The 15,017-nt window shown below is 27.8% G+C and overlaps 1 pseudogene; it reads left to right on the forward strand.

The window, feature by feature from the left end:
• Positions 1 to 2,333: 2,333 nt before the first annotated feature.
• LOC122850449 lies at positions 2,334 to 3,932 on the forward strand (annotated as a pseudogene).
• The last annotated feature ends 11,085 nt before the right edge of the window (positions 3,933 to 15,017 follow it).

Below are 15,017 nucleotides of genomic sequence, written 5' to 3' on the forward strand. Positions count from 1 at the left end.
ACCAAGGACATGGATATTCATTGATAAGTCGGATGGTAAAGTCAAGTGTTATTATCCACCACTTGCACTTTCTGACGAAATGCAATCAATGATTATTGGATTAAAAGATCCAGATAAAACATGGCCATCTTATACTGTTGAATGTCTTTTAAACATAGGTAAATTTATTAATATTATTATGAAAGAATGAAAATGTATAAATAATCAACTTCTTTTTTTTTATTGGTTTTAATTATTTATTTTTTTTTTTTTTGATAGAATCATACAAAGCATCAGAATGTGCATGTAAAAAACTGGAATATTCGACTGATGTATCAGACTTATCAGCTTTCAGTGACAGTGAAGTAGGTCCTAGAGGCAAAGAACTCGAGGATGCCATTCGTACTGATACTCTTAAAAATTGTGAAGCTGAAATGAATTTAAGCTTCCTTGGTAAACAATTTTTGTATTTCATTTTTCTTTAAGTTGAAATTTAAAATTAAAATTTATTATTAAAATTTGCTTTTTAAATAATAAATACTATTCCATCAAGATAAATGTTCTTTTTTTTATTTTAGGAAAAAATAAAAAACGTCAGACTGCTACCATTAAAAATAAATTAATTTTGAGTGATGATGCTTCATCTACTCATGTAAAATCAGTTGTAACAGCAGGTAATTTCGAGTATACTCGACTTCGTTATTAATTATTTACTTAAAAAAAATTCAAATCTACACTTTCTTACGTTTTGATATTGATTTAATATGATTAAATAAAAAAAATGTACATAATTAATTTTTTTGAATGCTTAAAAAAAAGAATACCAGAAAGCTGTAACCAAAAGAAAACCAGTACATGAAGCTTCTTGTAAGGAAGTTAATAATGAAGTTATATTGCCAGTGTCCACCTTGATGGATATGGACTACTCTGATAATAATCATTTTGAACATACAATGTCAGAAGGATCAGATGGTAATGGGAGCCATTCATTATCTCAAACAATTGCGTCAACAAGCAGCATATTAAATAAAAATACACCACAACATGATCAAATTGGTAAAGATCAAGACATACTGGTTTCACAAAAAGGTAATTTTTTTTAATCAACTTCTATTTGCATTAAACGAAAAGTTTTATTATTATTATATCAGTGAGTATAAATTTACATTATAATATCTTGATTTATTTTGTATCTATCATTGGAGAATTATCATAATATGAACAATCATCAATAGTACCATTTGTTAACCAAAACAAAGTTTGATTTTTTTATTATTTGTCTCATAAGTATTCCATTATGATCAATATGAAAATAGCTATTAATATTGATTATTAATTATGTGATATATAAATAATTATTATATAATTCAATGATGCCTGTTGATGAAAAACAAGGGGTATTGTACTTGATAATACAAGTGTAAAACCAGGATCTTATGATAATTGAAGTTTACCACCAACCTATTTATTTGATATTATAATTGATTACCAGCTGTTATATCAACTACTTCTTAAATTAACTATAGTAATTTTTTTATTTTATTATCATTATCGGTTGTTGTTGTTTCTGTTTATTTCATGTTTTAATTTGTTCATGTACGTTAACAATATTACTTACAATTGTTGTTGTCATTGTTGATGACGATATATTGTTAGTCCAGATATTAATACTTTTTAGCACGACGTACTTTCTCATCAAGTTGTTTATTTTCAATTATCATTTTTTGATTTTTATATTTTAATTCTTTTTGTACATCACGTTTTATTTTATCAAATTCATTTTGTAGAACAATATCATTATCTTTTTTTAACTTTGCTTAATGTAATGATTGTCGATTCATTAAATATTCTTCATTTATCTTTCTAATATTTCTAAACATGTTATTGATGTCATTAATGAATTATTTATTGGTCCAACTTTACGTAATCTTTGACCAGTATTTTTAGTTTTATTTGTTCTTTGTGAACCACCAAGATCCAAATGTTGACTAATATTAATAATACGTTTATCGTGTAAAACATTTTCATCATCACAATCAAATAGTGCTTGTACTCATCTTATTGTAAATGTTAAAAAAAAAAAAAAAAAATTAATTAAAAAAAAAGGTGCATTCCAAAAAACTAAATTTAATTTTCATTACATCAAGAAAGTGCATCAAAAAATTCAACAACAACATCAACAATTTCCAGGGTTTGATATATCAAGTTCATAATAAAGTCAATTTTACTTGAAAATAAAGAAAAAAAAATAAAAATATCAAAGACGCTTCTTCATAACGGACATCACGAACCAAGTGTATGTGTAGGTGGTACCAAGTTGTGGTGTTGTTGTAATTGTGATTAGTGGTAATACTGTTTTAAACTTGAGAAATTTTGTGTTGGATTATAAATATTAAAAATGAAGTGGTCACCACCTGGTCCACCTTTTTGCGAACAAGTTAAAAGTGTAACTTGTGTATTTACTGGATGGAATACATGTGAAAAAACAATTGTATTATATGCATTATTGAGAATGATACCACCAGTACAAGCTAAATTTTTATCACAAGCATTACAACATTCATTGCAGTCGAATGATTCATTAGATGATACAGAAACAAATGCAAATAGTCCAGTATTTATAAAAAGATTATTAAAAATCAGAAACAAGTGAAGTTGCAATTAATCAATTATTATCACATTTACCACTTCTTCGTCCTGGTAATGTTGATTGTAAAGAGATTTGATGGCAATACCAGAACTTGTTAGTACATGTGTTGCAACTGGTAAATATACTGAACAAATACAACAATTATTGAGTTATACACTTATACATCCAGCAATTGCTAGTCAAGATCGTCGTGCATTAACACAATGGTTACGTCAAATTGAAGAAAGAATAACTGGTACACCAATTGATGAATTTACAAGACCATTACCAACAAGATGGGATTGCATATGCCAAGGAAAAACAAATAAACATCAACCACAAGTCACAACAAGCACAGCAACAACAACAGCAGCAGCAACAAGGAAAAATTAATAATTCATACAATTTACATTCTGGTGTAATTAGTTTGGGTCGTCAAAGTCCACCAAGTTCTTGTGCAAGTAGTAGTAGTGAAGGTCGTCTTGATGTTCCATCAAATCAAAAATTTACAAGTAACATTGGAAATATGCTTGTGTGGCTTAAAAGTTTACGTCTTCATAAATACAGTTATGTTAACAATGTGTTATGCAGATATGTTAAATTTAACAGAAGATCAATTAGCAGATAAAGGTGTTACACAAGGTGCAAGACATAAATTGGCATTATCAATACAAAAACTTCATGAACGTTATTCAACACTAATTAATCTTGATAAAAAATTAGATGAAAAATTAATTGATGAATCTGATTTTCTTGGTTTAAATCAAGAAGCAATAACTCATAACAATTCTCAACAAATTAGAAAAATTAAATTCAATTTTTTTAACACCAATTTATCGTAGTAAAGATGATGATACATCAGATCGTCCTGAGCATGATATACCATTATAATTTATTCAAGTACTTTGTAAATTATGTAGTAAATTATCACCAGATACATCAGATGAACAACTTCTATGTGGTTGTTTTAATATTTTGGAAAAAGTATTGCAACATGAATGCTTTACATCTGAACAAAAAGAATTGATTAAACCATGGCACAGTCGTCTTGGAACTCCACGTGTTATGCAAAAAATGCAACATGGAAACTTTAGTTATGTTAGAAGATACAATCCACCAGCTCACAGTAGAAAATCAAACTCTCACATGAATATTGATCTTCTTCATAATAATCATCAACAACAGAATAATCTCATGATGAATCATCAAAATTTTATGCAACAATATGGACACAATAATCATGTACATGGAATTTCTCAGAGTATCATCAATGCCAATTACAGCACAGCCAAACGATCAAGTCTTCAAGAAAACAGAATTTAAGTTATTGATAATCGGAGTACACAACATAGAAAAAAAAAATTATTTCGAATAACCGGTGACTGTTTGAGATATCCAAATAAACAACAAAATGAAATGTTTAGTCGTTGAGTTCACCGGGCGGACTCTTCATATAAAAATTCAATGGATTCAATGTGAAATGAAGATTTCATAATTAAACCTTGCCAAATGACAATTATATAAATATATATTATTTTTTTCTATTTTTTTTTTCTTTTAATAACTGTAATCAAGACTATTGACGAAAAAAGAAGAAAATAACTTTTTTTTTTTTAACTAGAAATTTTGAAATAATTGTAATTTAAAAACAAGTGGCATTTAATGTTCATTTTTTTTTTTTTGCAAAGTATTCAAAGATTGACGAAACATGACAATTATTTAAAAAATCATATGATGAATATTTAAAAGAATTTTTGTTTTTTTTTTTTTTTGTTTTGTATTTAATGTTAGAAAAATTTGTGATTATATAAATCTTATTTATTTATTTTTCGTGTGTTCGTACAAAGCTAATTGTTTATAAAATATTTAATAGCAAAAACAGCATTAAAACGTCGTAAAATCATAAAAAAAAAAAACAGTCTAAACTTGACGGCACTGGATGGTTCTCGACAAAATTTATGTGAATGACTTGATTCAGTATTAATTGAATAAGTTTTCTTTGTCCTCAACTATAAACTTCAAATGCATACTGTGGACTATTAATTTCAATTTCAGGAACAGCATGAACAAACATATTCTTATTACCATCTTCTTTTATTAATTATGAATGTAAATTTTTTGCATCACTTCTTGATTCATGTGGTGTATTATCTAATAAATCAAATACACTATTATTATATATTTCAACATATGTTAGAGATACAGCATATGAATTATTTTGATCAACTTGAATAATTAATGATTCATCATGTTTTCTACCACTTACGGGATTATTATCAGTATCACTATCAGTATTATACTATCATGTACAATCATTGTTCTTGCTTTTTTAGGATTTATTGGTGTTGTTATACCAGCATTTGATTCAGTTTGACGATCAACTAATTCATCAGCATCACATTGTACTAAAAATACATATTTTTTCGCTTGATAAATTGTTATACTATTAAGTAATACATCAAGACAACGTGGAATTACACCAACATCATTTGCATCACCAGTCATTGTATATGTTTTACCACTATCAGTAACACCATATGTATATAATAATGAATTTTTACCAGCAATTGAATTATCAGCAAATGGCAATGCAGCTTCATTAAATAATTTTTTTTGTGTTATATTTTCATAAAATATTATTGTAAATGATGTTTGTATATCTTCGTTATTACGAAAATCAATTGCTGTATCTGGTGGTGTTATAACTAATGTTGTTGGTGGTATTACTTTCATACACGATTTATCTGTTGAGATATGCATTGATCTTATTCTACAATAAGCTTGTACTGGTTCTTTTCATGATACATTTGGAAATCTTGGCCTTTGGTCCATAAAAAAATTTATAATTTGTTTATCGTTACAATCTATGAATAGTTTGTTTTGTTTTCGTTGTTAACAACTGTCATATATTCATATACAATATTATTATTTAATTATAAAAAAATGAATTAAATGTACTTACGACGATTTCAGAAATTGTTGAATATATTGTTATTAATTTTTAATAAATATCTCTGTCACTATCACTGTTCATATTTATATTTTAATATAACAATACGAGTGTTTTTGGTTTTGTAATTAATGCTTGATCATTTGATCTATCATATGAATTATTCATTTCATTAATTCATCAATAACACTGTCATCTTTATACTCTATCATCACCATCATCATTATCAGTGTTATTTTTTAATTTGACTTTTTATATTCCATACATATTTCAAATAAAAGTAATCAATTAACAACTATTTTTACAGTGATTGAAAAATTGATGACGACAATAGAAGTTTTAAGAACTGAGGTTCTTAATGTCAAAGACGAAGTTTTAAAAATTAAAAAAAAACTCACATCACTGGAAAAAACCATGAAAAATAAGCATTCAAAAATCGATATTGATCATTTAACAACGAATTACAAATTGGAACTCCCTATTTTGACCGGTGATGGGTTGAATTCATTGGAAAAAAAAATAAAAAATGATTCCAACTTTTATGCAGATATTGTAAGAATTATAAAAAATTTCTCTGGTTATTTTTACATATTTATGTTTTGTTTTTTTTCTGTACATTGTATATTTTTTTTGATATTATTATATTTTATTTTATTTTATTTTAGAAAACTTGTATGCGTGACCTTGTAGCTATGGAAAAGGATGCAAAAAAAGGTGCAAGAGTTATTGCAAAAGAATTCTTGACCCACAGAGTAGCTGCAAACTTTGTCTTACAAAAATTGCCAACTAGTAAAAAAAAAATTATTAGTAAAAAACAAATTTTAAAGGATACTCATCCTAAATTTGTTAAATGTGTTATAAGTATAAAAAAAAAGCTCTAAAAAATTGTTAATCGTACGATAAGTACCATGCTGATTGTTATTTTTTTTTTCATTTTCTTAGGGGTGTTAAAAGATCATTATGAACTGTCAGAATCAAGTGCTTTTGGAGTTTTTGGCAACGTTATTACCAGATCATCCGAATGGGGTCAAAAAAAAGATTCTGGTAGTGATAACTCCAATTCTGCAGATGAAAGGGAAAACAGTTCTGATGAGTCAGATAATGCATAATTTTTAAAATGGTTGCTTGATTTATTATCAAAAAGTATTTATATAAATATTAAGTAATTATTAAATAAATAAATTTATTATTCACTCAATAAATAAATGTGTCAATTTATTATCAATTATTGGTTTTTTTAAAAATATTTTAATTTATCCATTAATTATTTATCAATCAATAATTGTGTAATTGAATCAATTTTTTCAGCATCATAAAACAAATAATTAAGTATAACCAATGAAAAAAATAAATTACTCAAATCAGGGATGGGCACGTATAAAACATAATGTTTTAAACTATGTTTTAAACGATGTTTAGAACTATGTTTCAAATGTAAAAAGTTGCTTACCACATAATTTATTGGGCTACATTAATTACTGAGCTGCTGCTTATCCTTGGAAATTTTCATTTGTTTAAAGAATAAAATACATGTAATAGATTTTTAAAAAATAAAAATGTCCAAGGGAGAAAATGTACCCTGGTAGATATATATTTCTCCGCCATTTATACTCTGGCTTTCTTCGGCATTACTCCATTTTTGGCCCATCTCCGGAGAAATTACTCCGGCATGAGATTAATGTCGGAAAAATTAATCTGACACTACTTTTATGCCAGAACAATTTCTCAGCCATCAATCTCATGCTGGAATAATTTCTCCGCCATCAACCTCATGCCGGAGTAATGCCGGAGTAATTTCCACCAGGGTAGCTAAGAAAAAGATGTGTCCACGGAGTTAATGTTGCTTACCATATAATTTATTTGGTTAACTACATTAATTCCTTAGCTACTCCTTGTCTTTGGACATTTTCATTTATTATATAAAAATAAAATACATGTCACTTATTTTTAAATAAATGAAAATGTCCAAGAAAAAGCAGTAGCTAAGGAATTAATGTTGCTTACCACATAATTTTCGTGACTACATCAATTCCTTAGCAACATCTTTTCCTTAGCTCCTGCTTTTTCTTGGAAATTTGTATTTTTAAAAAATAAATTTACATGTATTTTATTTATAAAATAAATAAAAAAATCAAGTGAAAGTAGCTAAGGAAAAGATGTAGCTAAGGAATTAATGTGACTAAGAAATTATTTCCTTGAAACATAATTCTTTGGCAGCCTCAATTCCTTAGCTACATCTTTTCCTTAGCTACTGCTTTTTCTTGGACATTTGTATTTTTAAAAAATAAATTTACATGTATTTGCCAAAGAATTATGTTTCAAGGAAATGATTCCTTAGTCACATTAATTCCTTAGCTACATCTTTTCCTTAGCTACTGCTTTTCCTTGGACATTTTTTATTTATTTTATAAATAAAATACATGTAAATTTATTTTTTAAAAAAACAAATGTCCAAGAAAAAGTAGTAGCTAAGGAATTGAGGTTGCCAAAGAATTATGTTTCAAGGAAATAATTCCTTAGTCACATTAATTCCTTAGCTACATCTTTTCCTTAGCTACATCTTTTCCTTAGCTACTGCTTTTCCTTGGACATTTTTTATTTATTTTATAAATAAAATACATGTAAATTTATTTTTTAAAAATACAAATGTCCAAGGAAAAGTAGTAGCTAAGGAATTGAGGTTGCCAAAGAATTATGTTTCAAGGAAATAATTCCTTAGTCACATTAATTCCTTAGCTACATCTTTTCCTTAGCTACTGCTTTTCCTTAGCTACATCTTTTCCTTAGCTACATCTTTTCCCCAGCTACATCTTTTCCTTAGCTACATCTTTTCCTTAGCTACTGCTTTTCCTTGGACATTTTTTATTTATTTTATAAATAAAATACATGTAAATTTATTTTTTAAAAAAACAAATGTCCAAGAAAAAGTAGTAGCTAAGGAATTGAGGTTGCCAAAGAATTATGTTTCAAGGAAATAATTCCTTAGTCACATTAATTCCTTAGCTACATCTTTTCCTTAGCTACTGCTTTTCCTTAGCTACATCTTTTCTTTAGCTACATCTTTTCCTTAGCTACATCTTTTCCTTAGCTACATCTTTTCCTTAGCTACTGCTTTTCCTTGGACATTTTTTATTTATTTTATAAATAAAATACATGTAAATTTATTTTTTAAAAAAATTATGTTTTAAGGAAATAATTCCTTAGTCACATTAATTCCTTAGCTACATCTTTTCCTTAGCTACTGCTTTTCCTTAGCTACATCTTTTCCTTAGCTACATCTTTTCCTTAGCTACTGCTTTTCCTTGGACATTTTTTATTTATTTTATAAATAAAATACATGTAAATTTATTTTTTAAAAAAACAAATGTCCAAGAAAAAGTAGTAGCTAAGGAATTGAGGTTGCCAAAGAATTATGTTTCAAGGAAATAATTCCTTAGTCACATTAATTCCTTAGCTACATCTTTTCCTTAGCTACTGCTTTTCCTTAGCTACATCTTTTCCTTAGCTACATCTTTTCCTTAGCTACATCTTTTCCTTAGCTACATCTTTTCCTTAGCTACTGCTTTTCCTTGGACATTTTTTATCTATTTTATAAATAAAATACATGTAAATTTATTTTTTAAAAAAACAAATGTCCAAGAAAAAGTAGTAGCTAAGGAATTGAGGTTGTCAAAGAATTATGTTTCAAGGAAATAATTCCTTAGTCACATTAATTCCTTAGCTACATCTTTCCCTTAGCTACTGCTTGTCCTTAGTCATTTATTTATTCAACAAATGAAATACATGTAATTTATCCTGTTTTAAACGTTTCATTTCTGGATAATTGTAAACAACTCATAAACTCACAGTATGCCCATCCCTGCTCAAATTAATGATACGTCAATAAATCTGATGAAAATCACTCACTCTGCCATCTACTGAGCCCTATCATAAATATGTTAATATTATCACCGTATGACGCGCCACAGTCGGATCGACATCGGTTCGACGTCGAAAAACGTCACCTTTCGATGTCGTTTCGAGCTCGAATTTCGACGTCGAATGGATACTGCGTGTCGAAAATCGACACTAAATTCTACCTGGGCTGACTACACAGTATATACACTCCTGAACCTTATACACTTACCTCTCATAAACTACTATAGACATTTAGTTGTGTTTTTCGTCGCATGGTGCGTACAAGTATCTTCCGACTTTATTGAGGGATGGCACATATACACAAAGTCATATGATAAAAATTTAAAAATATTAAAATAATAAAAAAATAACAGGTATGTAATAATTATTTTATCTAAATGAAAAATATAGTTTGGTGAGGTAACTCTATTAATAATCATCTTAATGATATTGAATGATGAAGCATTTCAGAATATCAAAATAATAATAACATAATTATTATATTTGAATTATAGACCTAGTTCATAAAGAGCTCACTTTGATGCTTATAAATAATAATAATATCAATAATAATGATAATAATAATATTAAATGATAATAAACTCCCATGTATTCAAAATAAAAATAACATTATTTATACCCATATTTACATTGATAAAAGTAAAAATACGATAATCATAATAATAATAATAAAATAATAAATTAAAAAATATTGAAATGATATTACATATATGGTTATTGTTATATTCAAATTATAGCTCCAGTTAAAAAGATAACTTTTATAATAATAAAATAATAACAATAAAATATTCATCGAATAATAATAGGAATAATGTTAATAATATTATTTAAATAGTAGAGAGAGTTTGGAAAACTTGATAATAAGTATTTAAAGTATCATTGAATAATATTTTATTAATGTTAAGTGTCATTTACCGATGTCTTAACTCTTATAAAAATATTTCAAAACACTTGTGTTCTACATTCAAAAATATGTAAACAACCATATGGGTCCCCATGCCTTATACTACAGTGACAGTATATCTATATATTGTTCATGCTTTTTTGGGAGCGTGCGCATGAATTTAAAAGTCAGTTGCTGCTTTGCTTGCATGTCACATAGATATATTAGTATCCATTGGAACTTCTATGTCAGATGTACAGTAGTATATAATATGACAATAATAAAATAAACAGTAAAGTCATTAAATAATAAAAAATTAATTAAATTTTTAAATACATGGGTATATGAAAGAATTTTCTTATGAAATAACAAGTGCATTTAATAAAGATATTCGAATCATAGGGTTGTTTATAATAAGGGTTGTTCAATAATTTTCCATTAATATCCATGTTTAAATAATAAGGGTTGTTTATGAAATAATGTTCGTATATACGAATACACAGAGTCTTATTTGAACACTAGCACAACAAACATGGCCGCCCTACACTAACACATACTTGACTTACACACATTCTCCATCCAAACTTCTGTTGGGACTTTTGCTGCCGCTGGAGCGCTATAGACACTTTACAGAACATGGTTGCACTACACTCACACATATTTGACTCTCTCTCTCTCGACACACATACTTGCCTCACACACATTCTCCATTCAAACTTTTGCTGGGACTTTTGCTGCCGCTGCAGCGCTATAAACATTTTACACACACTAACGAGACCCACACTTACCTTACTCACATACATTCTTCATTCAAACTTCTGCTGACACTTTAGCTTGCAGTCTGCTTGCACCTATGCGCACGCACACATCACAAAATAATATTTTAAAAAAAAAAATAATATTATTATTCATATATATACATACGTACATATATAAATAATAATAACAATAAATAAATAATGAAAAAATATATATGTAATAAAAAAATAATTATTATAATAATAATAATAATAAATAATAATAATAATAATAAATAATAATAATAATAATAAATAATAATAATAATAATAAATAAAATAATAAGGGTAGTTTTTTAAGGGTAGTTTTTTTGAGGGTACTTTATCAGGGTAGTCGCGTATGGGCCCCGCGGAGTTTGTAGGTGCTCGAGGGGGGAACGCGAGCAAGCGGCACAGAGAGAAAGGGGGCAGGTAAAAAAACGACTCCCGAAACCGGTTTTTTCGTGGATCGTATACCATTTAACAGCACGCTGCCCGCTATCTCTCCCTATACTCTACTCTTGCGCAATAAACAACATCATTTCAGGATCTGTTAACAATTCTAGTTCAATCTGAGTATATCTCAACATTGCACTAAAACTAAGTCCAGGTAGTGTATAATAATGTGCTGAGTCTAACTTATATGTATTCAAACAATCAGCTCTGAAGCTTTCAAAAACATCAGCTAAAAGGGCAACATCAGTTTGTAAATATAAATCAGAATATTCCCTAAGTGTTATTATATTAAACTTTTGCCAAACATTTAGAGCATGTGCATATGCTTCATCAGAAATATTTACTTCATTCAATTTTGAATAAAATTGATCTTTTGATGGAAGTGTTGTATCATCAAATTTCTCCCATTTATCAAGATAATCATATGAAAAAACCCCCTTCTTTGTAATTAAATTGGATTCATCATCATTTTTACAGAGACATTTTGTTATTGATTTTTTATTATTATCTAAATTATTTGATAATGAATCTATGGAACTAGCCATAAATCTATATAAATCAATAAATCTCAATTTTATTCTAGTACCCTTGACATGTTTTGTAAATGAAATATATCTTTCTTTATTGATTCCAAGTATATCAATTTTACCTTCAAACTGGTTTTTTAATTTTTTGATGATGAAATGAGCATCATAACCTGTGAGGTTATGAAATACTACTGGAATAATACATGATTCTTGATAATTAATATTGCATATTTGATGGGCGGAACCTCGGTATTCTGAAGTCCAATGCGGATGATCTCTTACTCTTACGTCATTTTCCGTGAAATTTTTATCACAAATATGACATTTTTTGCATTCAAAAATTGTAATTCTTCATCTCGTGTAAGTGACATTGGTTTAATATCATCTGTTATTTTATTGACTCGATGAGCAATTCGTTCGAGCTCTGTAATAAACCATTCAATTGAATTTTTACCTCTATGAAGATTGAACTTGGAAAGTGAGTCATCATAACTACACTTTGAATAATATGCTGCACTACTTGGAACATGTTTCTGATAAATTTGATTTTTTTCCAGTTCTTCACTCTGCACTTTTTCCAATAAACATTCTAAATCACTATAAATTATGAACGGGTCAATTGATGTTTATAACTTTTAAATTGTAAAATATTATTTTTTGCAGTCGGTAATCTCATTGCACTTTTACATTTTTCACTGCAAAGTTTTCCATGATTATCCCGTGATTTTTAAGATTGAAAATGACATAAACAGCGATCACAAATTATTTTTTTCCCATTATGTTTAGAAATTTGTGAGCTTACTAATCTCGATAAGTTTTTGATCCATGCAAAATGATATTGTGACAAATTTTTTCGTGAATTGAAATCGTTAACATCATCATCATCATCATCATCTTCATCTTCCGCTTCTACTTCTCTTTCAACCATTAAAAGATGAATCGTTTCATGCTCAGATTCAGTTTTGCTTATTTAATATGGTACAACTTTTTCTTTTCTACGTTTTTTATTTTTTTTCTCATTATCATCATCACTTTCGTCATCATCATCATCATCTATACCATAAATATTAAATTTTAACTTATTTTGTTTTTCAAAAACTTTGATTTTTTCCCATGTTATCGGGAAAGTTATTCCGCTAGAATTTATTTTAACAAGATGTTTCATATAATGACTCACACGCTCACCATTTTTTGGCACTTTGTATAAACATGCTAAAACTGACCATAGGAAACAAAAATTAACAGAATTTTTGACGTTTACAACTGAGTGAGTTTTCAGTATGCATGATGGCATTTCAACGAAAGATGAATTACCACCTTGCAGTGGTATGTAATCATTTATTTGGATTTCAAGATGGAGGATTTTATGCAGTTTCCAACCAGATCCATTTAATTCAGCTTCCTCAACATCTTCTATAAAATGTTCAAAATTTTCTTTGAATAGTTGGCTTAGATCTGATGATTGTAAAACCTCAAAACTGCCTTCACTGAAATATTTTGTTTCAACTTCTACACTATTATTCGAAGGTTTTTCGATTTCACAGTTTAAAGCTAATACAGTATTGACTTTGAGTGCTTTTTTATCTTGTAAAATAAGAGCTAACTGACTAATTAACATTTCTTTAGCATCAGAAAGAAAGTCTTTTACATCTTTATCTTTTAAATTAATTATAATGCTTGTCTCCATCCTGTTTCTGAATACATTTTCTAAGTCTTGCCGTTCAATTTAATTTTCAGTAGAACGTTTGATACATCAACTGTTGAAGATACACCTGCACCTCGGACTTGCAAACTTTGTAATCTTAATAAATAAGTTCTCAGTATTGCCACTGTTTCCTGAGTGCATTTTTTATGAGCACCTGACAGACTTGCACATGATCTGTTATAATTTGCAATATCTCTGCGTAAAAAAATAATTGTAGAATTGATTTGATTGTGATCGGGGACCTCGTGTAAACGTTCAACTATCATTCGATATTCTTCTCGACGTAGTCTGCATTGTGCGTTTAAATCCATTTTATTCGAATTTTTTATTTTAATATTTGTTTGGTTAACCTAAAAATCAAAAAATATTAATGTAGAATCATTGCAAGCGAAAATCTATGGATAACTGACTTAAAAAATTTCAAAAATTGTAAAGATAATGATGGATTACAGGTTATTTTTCTTATAAAAGAAATATTAACCAGATGCAAGAAATATTCATGTAGAATGATAGCTAGTGAATATCTGAGAATAATTAACTTAAAACTTTCGAATATTAATCAAAAATTGACAAGATAATGATGGATTACCAAAAAAAAAAAATTATTTTGAGGTTAATTTTTTTTTTTTTAAATATTAACCAGATGCAAGAAATATTTATGTAGATTGATAGCTAGTGAAAATCTGAGAATAATTAACTTAAAACTTTCGAATATTAATCAAAAATTGACAAGATAATGATGGATTACCGAAAAAAAAGAAAAAAAATGTTTTTTCGAGGTTATTTTTTATAAAAAAATATTAACCTAGAGTAAAAAATATTTATGTAGATTGATAGCTAGTGAAAATCTAAAGATAGTTTATTGAGAAATTTTATAAAATATCTAAGGATTATAAAAATACTTATTGGTTATTAAATTGAGGTTAAGACTCACCTGATATTTTTTATATGACTATACTGCCTTGGCAGCAGATCACAATGAAATGTGTTGAATGAATGAGTTAGATGGATTGACATTTATTTAGCTTTGTCCCCACTTTTTGATGACCACTAGCGACATCATCACACTAGCGCCACCATTTTATTTTTTCATTAACTACTAGCGACACAGTGTCCTTTTCATACTTACTAAAATGATTTGAACCAATATATCGGTAAAGGAAAATTTTACTTGAAAAAATGTTAAACAAATAA

Source organism: Aphidius gifuensis, linkage group LG2 (assembly GCF_014905175.1).
Source record: "Aphidius gifuensis isolate YNYX2018 linkage group LG2, ASM1490517v1, whole genome shotgun sequence".
Taxonomy (NCBI): domain Eukaryota; kingdom Metazoa; phylum Arthropoda; class Insecta; order Hymenoptera; family Braconidae; genus Aphidius; species Aphidius gifuensis.